The 8,706-nt window shown below is 45.4% G+C and overlaps 1 pseudogene; it reads left to right on the top strand.

Annotated features, from left to right (window-relative positions):
- Positions 1–1,652: 1,652 nt before the first annotated feature.
- Positions 1,653–2,137, top strand: LOC116898577 (annotated as a pseudogene).
- The last annotated feature ends 6,569 nt before the right edge of the window (positions 2,138–8,706 follow it).

Raw genomic sequence — 8,706 nt, 5'->3', positions numbered from 1 at the left:
GTCTCATATATGAGTATTTTCATCAAATTTGCCCTATTCCCTCCCCCTAAATTCCTCCCCTATCACCTTATTATCTTTACCTCACAAAACCCACCAAGCCCACTTAGTGTTGCCCACTATGTGCACGAGTGTAGGGCCATCCATAAAACCTGATTGCTTTTCTCCCCCAGTGAACATCAGTTGTCAATAGCTCCTGATCACGGGACAGAACTTCATGAGTCCCACCCTTGCCCGTGCTTGGATTTCAACTGATTTGATCTTGTGCAGGTTTTGTGCCTGTAGTCACAGCTGCTGTGGGTTCATGTGTTGGATGGTTGTTGTGTCCAGCTGTGGGTTCATGTGTTGGATGATCTTGTTGTGTCCAGGAAATAATGTTTTATTGCAAATGTCTACTATCTCAGGCTCTTACAATCTCTCTGTCCCCTCTTCCTTCGTGACCCCTGAGCCTTGTGGGGATAAGGGTGTTATATAGCTGGTCCATGTCCCCATAGCTAGACACTCCAGTCTCTTAATTAATTGTGGGTCTCTGTATCAATTGTCACTTATGTAAAGCGTTTCTCTGGTGAGGGGTGGAGATGTACCATCTGTGGCTAAGAACTTGAGGACAGATCATCAATATGTCCATAAATGAATAATGAATGTTATTAGTTTTTCCCTTAAGATCTAGGACCTAGCAAAGCCATGGATTTTGGCTCTTTTAATGCACCAGACAAGAGTTCCATCTTATGGAGGAAGGCGTTAAATCCAATAAAAAAAAATCTTGAACTAGCCTTGCACTCTTGCAGTATCTCTTAGTTGATCAGTGTATCAATGGACACACACACACACACACACACACACACACACACACACATACACACACACACGCAGAGGGTGGGGGGAGATATACAATAGTGCTAAGAAAAAAATGGTAACAGTGAATGCATAATTGAAATGTCTCAAATAAAAAATTTAAACTCCTTTAGAGCTAGAATTATAGGCAGTCGTGAGCCACCCAGACATTTGCACTGGGAACTAAACTCAGGTCCTCTGTACAGGCAATGTTCACGCCTAACCACTGAGCCAGCTCTTCTGTGCAGGCAATGTTCACCCTCAACTACTGAGCCATCTCTTTTCCCTCCATTGCTTTGTTTTTTCAACTGTCTGTTTTTGATTTTGGTACCAGGATAATGTTAGCTTCATAGGTTGAGTGGTTTCCTCCTAATTGTTTTCTGGTTGAGACTATAGATTTGTTGTTGCTCCCTAGTCAAATGTTTGGTAGAGTTTTGAGTACTAAATTATGGATTTAGCTTCCTTAATATTTATGGGATGTTCAAACAATCTCGTTCATACTGTGTGACTTGTGGGAGGCTGCTGATTCTATTTTGTGTTTAGAATTGGTCTAGTGAAGCCAGTTTGACAGATTTATGTAAAACTGTCTACGGTACGCCTTCACTATCCTTTTGAGGTCTTTAGGATCTGCAATAAATTTCCATTTCATGAATGGTATTGTCTTTGCCTTCCCCCTTTCTTTGTGGGTATTGCTAAATCTGTCAACACTACTGGTCTTACCTATTTGTGTCCCCGATGTTCTTTATTGTTTAATAAACTCAACGTCAAGAATTTCTATTCTTGCTTTCTGATTCTCCATCATGGGTGGAGCAGCCCCCACGATGCAGATTTTTGTAAAGACCCTTACAGAGAAGACCATCACGCTTGAGGTTGAACCCTCGGACACTATAGAAAATTAAAGGCCAAGATCCAGGATAGGGAAGGAACTCCCCCTGATCAGCAGAGGTTGGTCTTTGCTGGTAAGCAGTTGGAAGATGGCCATACTTTGTCTGACTACAACGTTCAAAAGGAGTCGACCCTCCATCTCGTGCTGAGACGTCGTTGTGTTGCTAAGGAAAGGAGGAAGAAGTCTTACACCACCCCCAAGAAGAACAAGCATAAGAGGAAGAAGGTCAAGTTGGCTGTGCTGAAACACTATAAGGTGGATGAAAATGGCAAAATCAGCCGACTTCGTCGGGGATGTCCTTCTGATGAATGTGGTGCTGGAGTTGTCATGGGAGGCCACTTTGACTGGCATTACTGTGGCAAGTGTTGTCCGACTTACTGCTTCAGCAAACCAGAAGACAAGTCGTCATTTATGAGTTAATAAAAAGAAGGAACTGATGTTTAAAAAAAAAGAATTTCTATTCTCATATTTATTGTTTATTCTTTCGATTTATTTTCTCTCTTAGATTCTTTAGGTAGGAGTTTAAATTTTTTAATTGAGACATTCAATGTATGCATTTATTGTTACCAATTTTCTTACCACTACTGTGTGCCTATGTCCTACAAACTTTTACATGTCGTATTTTCATTTTCTTCCATTAAATGACTCTAACTTTCTCCTGCAGATTTCCTCTTTGACTTGTGCATTTAAGTTCTGTAGGTTTTTGTTTTTTTTTTTGTTACAAATTACTAGTTTCTGGCTTGACTATGCTGTGGTTGGATAACACGCTTTCTATGATTTTCACTCTTTGGAATTTACTGAATTTATCTTATGGCCCAAGATACAATCTGCTTTGACTTGTGTTTTTATTAGCACTTAAAACAATATCTACACTGCTGTTTGTGGGTGTTCTGTTTCCGTGTATATTAGATACCATTGGTGCCTATATTTTTAGTGTTCTTTTGGTAGATTGTTCTATGAATTACTGGGAGAGGGGCTGAAGTCTTCAACTATAGTTGGATTTGTCTGCTCTATTATTTTACTTTATTTATTTTTATTGTGTGTACATGTGATGTATGTGCATGGGGGGGTGCTCATGCCATAGTACACAGCAGAGGACAACTTTGTGGAGTTGGTTCTTTTTTCACCATGTGGGTTCTGGGGATAAGAGTCAGATCGTCATGCTTGTTCAACAAGCGCCTTTAGCTACTAAGCTAGTTTCTGGAGCCATCAACCCTATTGAACTTTGTTGTTCTGTGTATGTACATTTAGTGTAGCGCTGAGTGGTTGATTCCTGGTGTGTGTGTGTGTGTGTGTGTGTGTGTGTGTGTGTGTGTGTGATGTGTTTTAAATCCAAGCTATAAGTTCCTTTCTATTAGTGTCTTTAGACCATTTACATTTAGTGTAATTATTGCTGCGTTGGGATATTGTCTTCCAATGGCATGCTTCAATATTTTTTTGATTCCATTTTTGTTTAGTTTCAATCACCCAAGTAATGTAAACTTAAGAGTAAAAATGTGAATCTGGTTGTTAGCATTTACAGTTTCTCATAGGTGACTTTTCCTCTGTGTTCTGCTTAACATGGAGACTGTTTTTCTTGAAGTACTCTGGGTGTAGATGGGAAATGTGGTGCTGCGTTTGGGGACAAGAAGGTTTCAGAGAAATGGAGAGTCTCTAAGTAGAGTTTCCTTCTTGGGAGTTCTCAATTTCCTGCCTGCAGACTCTGAAATCTGCACGGTCTGGCATCTTTGAGGTACTAATGATTTGTGTACCTTGGTTTTTTTGTTTGTTGTTTGTTGTTTTGGTTTTCTTTGTTGTTGTTTTAAATCTAGAATCCATTTTTTTTATACTTTAGGACTTAAATTTTCTTGCATCTTTGATTTGAACAGGAATTAGTTTTGATGGTTTTGTCCCCCGAGTCCCTAGAACTAGAGGATTTAGATCCTTCGCTTTTCTTCTCCCTCAGGACAGAGCTGAGAATTTTGTTTGGGGCACTTCATTGTTATAAAATACACAGTGTATTTTATTTTTTAAAAAAAATGAGATTAGCACTTGGGAAAAAAAAAGCAAAAGACCTGGTCCGTGGTACCCCACTGAGCTGGACATCACTGTAGGAAGTGGGGATACAGCTGTGCTAAGGACCTCCAGATGCCATGGAGACAGGCTTGGAGTTGTCTCCCTCTGGGACCTGGAGGGGCAGTGTTTATCAGGGTTTCTCTAGATGTGTGAACTCACTGGCACTAGCACCCCTGGATGTGTCCAGAAAGAATGAATGCCAAATGACCAGGAAGCCCTACGCAGAGAATGAGTGTGGTCAGGACACACTTGCCCTTAGGCAGTTCCTTGGTAACCACTGAAGCAAAGGATGACAAGAGGTTCTCCACTGTTGTAGCTTGAAAGTATACGGGAAAAGTTTTTATGTTAAAAACGTAACCCCCAAAGTCACCCATTAATGGTGTCAGTGAATAATTAGGGTTAGATGAAGGTATGCCTTTGCGAAGGCATTCTCGGCTTCCGGGGAGAGAGAGAGAGAGAGAGAGGGAAAGAGAGAGAGAGAGAGAGAGAGAGAGAGAGAGAGAGAGAGAGAGTGAGACAGAGACACAGAGACAGACAGAGACAGACAGAGACAGAGAGACAGAGATAGAAACAGAGACAGAGGCAGAGAGACAGAGACAGAGAGACAGATAGAGAGACAGACAGTGAGACAGAGACACAGAGAGAGACAGAGACAGACAGAGAGACAAAAGAGACAGAGACAGAGAGAGTCAGAGACAGACAGAGACAGAGAGACAGAGATAGAAACAGAGACAGAGGCAGAGAGACAGAGAGACAGAGACAGAGACAGAGAGAGTACATCCATTCTGTCTCACCTTGCACCATATTTTTCTACCCACCCCAGAAGCTGGGTGAGCACCAGGACCATGGGCTTGGTCTTCCCAGCTGCCAGAACCATGAACTAAATGAACTTTTCTTCTTTATTTTTTTTTCTTTTCTTTTTTTTTTTCGGAACTGGGGACCGTACCCAGGGCTTGCTAGGCAAGCGCTCTACCACTGAGCTAAATCCCCAACCCCCTTTTCTTCTTTATAAATGACCTTGTTACAGGTATTTTGCTATAGCTGTAGAGCACGGACTAAAACCATCGCCTACTGTAGAATGCCATCACAGGGCAGTGGACTCTCCTCACCTGTCTCTGGGTGATCAGTTCATCTCTCTTCCCTACGGGGTTCCTTTACCAGCTGACTTCCTCTCCTTCCTCATGGACTCTGCTCTTTTATCTCCCAGCTCGCTTTGGGTTCACATGCCACTGCTTCCCCCACCCCTGCTGCTGACTCCAGAGTCATATCCTTTTGGCTTCAGCTCTTGTAGCCAACAAGAGCAGCCTCTGTTCCCCAAGCCCCTAGAGGACTGTGCTTGGCCCAGCTCATCCTTTTGATAGAGGCCACCCATGCCTGGGCTCTTGGCAGCTAAGTGGTTATCCAGAGTTCACTTCCCTCCAATCAGCAGAGTGGGAGGGACAGGGATGGCTATATGGAGATGAGGCTGTTTTCACAGGAGACCAATGGGCGGGAAGACTGTCCACGTGGAGGAGGAAGACTTGGGGACAGAGAAAGGTCTTCTAATTCTCCCTCACCTTTAGAATTCCTCAAAATCGACAGTGGGAGGAGAAGGGTCCAGAGGTCAGTGGGACCATCCAGCTAATAGAAATTCGCATCTCCTTCCAACTGCTCGGCCTTGTCTGCCTTTGTTTAATCTGTGAATTGCTGGGTCAGTTCCAATATGATAAAGAGTCACATTTGTTAATCTTGGCATCAAAACAGCGTCTTAAAAATCCGAACAAAACTAAGGGAGCAGTGAGTTTCAAAGATGTAAGACCAAGAAGGGAAGGGAGTGTTTTTGTGGATAGTATGTAAAGCAAGACAATGGAGTGAAACCTCTCTGGGCTGTGTGAATCTCTTACTGCACCATGGAGGGGAGGTAGGGAGCTGCCATCTAATTTGAACACGAAAAAACAAGTAACTTGAATCAGCACAAGTTTCTCTCCTGGGCACGCCCTGTCTAGAGCCATGCATCATGTCCCTTCACAGGAAAGCACAACCCTAGTGTCTCTGGCCTTGCTTTCAGAATGTCAGTATGAAGTGAGAGTGGGTCCATCCCACTCATTCGTCTGTCGAGCGCAGCTGAACAAAGTCAGCAGGGACCATGCAGCTCAGAGCTGGGTGCTAATCTTATCAGGATTTCTTCTTCCCTCTGGACATCCATGTAGCCCCAAGCACTGGCAGCAAATTATCCAGAGGCTCATTTCAAACTTGGCTCCTCCCTGTCCGTTAATTCATTTGAGGGACAGCCCTGTGGGTTGGGCTTGGTTTTCACAATGTCTTCTTTATAGATATGGACTGCTGTTTCCCGGTGCTGTGGATCTCATGAAACCACAAAGCCATCTCTGGGCATTCTTTCCAGGGATACACGGAGGCCTTCCCAGACCCTAGGGAGGATATGTGACCCCAGGGCTACAACCATCCGTGCTCTAAGAATACCACACCCGGCTGCACTTTCCATTTTCCTCAGAGTCATTGTCAAGGTTCCCATTTGGCCGTGGCCTCTCAAGAGGTCAACGGGTCAAGCAAGTTTTCTCTGCTTTCTTTCTCCTCGTGGTCTGTAAGCCTGGCCATTTTTAGCACTTACTGAACTTCTGTTCTCGATGTAAGTGCTGAATATACATTTGTTAAAATGTTCTGTGTTGTAAGCTGACAGGGATCCCAGCACAGAGGAGTGTAGGGCCATGGATTCAGGAGAATTTTGACCCAGCATCAGTGGTGGGGCAAGCACTGAGAAGCCCTAGGTGTCCCACCCTCCCCTTGTCCCTGGTGGCTCTGTGTGCTGCTCCTAGATGCTACTGAGAAGGATTACCCTGACAGCAGCTCTGCCCTCAGCCCACACCAAAGAAATGGAACCATCCCCAGCAATAGTCCCAAGGCTCACTACAACTCCCTTCCTGTCCTTCTCACCAGAGCTGTGCTCCTGGAGAATCATGGTGACAGATTGCTCAGTCAGGAAAGCGATTGCCTCATCAGCATAAGGACCCGAGTTTGGATCCTCAGCACTGACGTAAAGAACTCAGGTGTGGCATTGCAAGTCTAACCCAAGTGCTGGGGAGGCAGAGGCAGGCAGATCTGTGCAGCAGTCCAGCTTAGCTGAATTGATGGGGTCCTTAAAACTAAGGCGATGGGCCGGTCTGATGGCTCAGCGGGAGAGGTATTTGTCTTCAGCCTTACCAGCTGAGTTTAACACCACTTGGTGGAAGAAAAGAACCAAGTCCTGCAGGTCCCCACATGCGTGCATTGGTACAATGTGGCACACACACACACACACACACACACACACACACACACACACACACTTGCCCATTTGCCCATTGGTGGGCCATGGAGGCTGACACGGAGTCTTGGTGCTGCTCTTTCTTCAAGGCTCCGTAGGAACAGAGGCCTGAAAACTCCATGAAGCTTCCTGCAAGACACTCAGCAGCCAATCTCGGCAGCCTTCTCCGCCCAGCCTCATGGAGACCCCATCTTGAGATGGATGCCTCTTGTCATACCCCAGCCCCCGATACACTTCCAATCCCACCAACTGTCAATCCCTACAGTCATCCCATGTCTCTGCCGGCTTCCATATTGCCAGTCTGTCCCCACAACCCCCTATTACTACTCCCTATAGACTTCTATCCATGCACCGTCATATCTCATGAGTGGTGCTCCACAAACCCAGGAAACATCACAAGTGTGGCATGTGGCCTGCTCTTGCCTTGCGCCATGCTGCCTTCTGGCCCCATATCTCTGGCCTCTGCTCTCTGTTGGCTGCTCTGTAGTTATCAGAGACCTCTCAGGCCACTACACCAGGGACACGGAGAGAGTGAGACACCTAGGGCTTCTCAGTGCTTGCCCCACCACTGATGCTGGGTCAAAGTTCTCCTGAATCATGGCCCTACACTCCTCTGTGCTGGGATCCCTGTCAGCTTACAACACGGAACATTTTAACAAATGTATATTCAGAACAGAAGTTCAGTAAGTGCTAAAAATGGCCAGGCTTACAGACCACGAGGAGGAAGAAAGCAGAGAAAACTTACCTGAGAATTCCAGGCTTCCTGGAAACAGTCGTGGGAGGTCTGTGTCTTGCTACATAGATAGTGGCCAATTTTAGTGTCTTTTGCTCTGTCACCATCTGGAATCATCACCAAACTTACCACGTACTGGATGGAGTCACCATTTGACTTGTAATTGGACTGTACACTTTCCTATAGGTCAGTTACCCAAGCTCTGCGTGTAACCACCCCATCCCCAACAAAACCTAAACATACAGAGCTCTATTGACTCCATGCCCCACCACCAGCCCCTGGGTCATCACCACCGTCTTTATCTTCATACTCTAACAGACACCCTCATGTTGGCCACTTCTAGCCTCCGGCCTCCTCTGCTGACACAGAGTAGACAGCACAGGGCCATATATTCTTGTAAGCCTGTTGTCCCAGGAAAGAGAGACTCTGTAAACCACATGGACCAGGGCACACGGCCTTACTCAGAAGAGACAGTTTGGAGCCTTTACTGTTTCCCAGCCTTGGACTTGGCTAGGCCTCTCTAGCAGTGGCTCCCTGAGCCCTCTCTCTCTGTTTCCCCACCACCGTGAGAGGAGCAGTTTTCTACCACACACACCTCACCATGGCTTACAGCCACAGACTCAGACTAACTGAGACGGTGGGCTGCAGTAAGCATTTTTGTCTTTCAAGTTGCCTCTCGGTTTTTGTTTTTCTGCTTGTTCATTTGTCAAGTGACTCAAATCAACACCCTTTGGTTCCTGGGCCCAGGTCTGCTGACACCGGTGTTAACACAGATCAGCATTGCTGGCTTCTAGAAATTTCTACAGCTATAAAGGTGCAGGGAACCAAAGGCATGGCTCTCATCCTTTCTCATACCCTTTAGAGTGGCGAAATGTTTCATTTCTGCAACCCACTCAGCTT

The sequence above is a fragment of the Rattus rattus genome, chromosome 4 (assembly GCF_011064425.1).
Source record: "Rattus rattus isolate New Zealand chromosome 4, Rrattus_CSIRO_v1, whole genome shotgun sequence".
NCBI classification, from domain to species: domain Eukaryota; kingdom Metazoa; phylum Chordata; class Mammalia; order Rodentia; family Muridae; genus Rattus; species Rattus rattus.
This window is presented reverse-complemented; position numbering and strand designations above follow the sequence as displayed.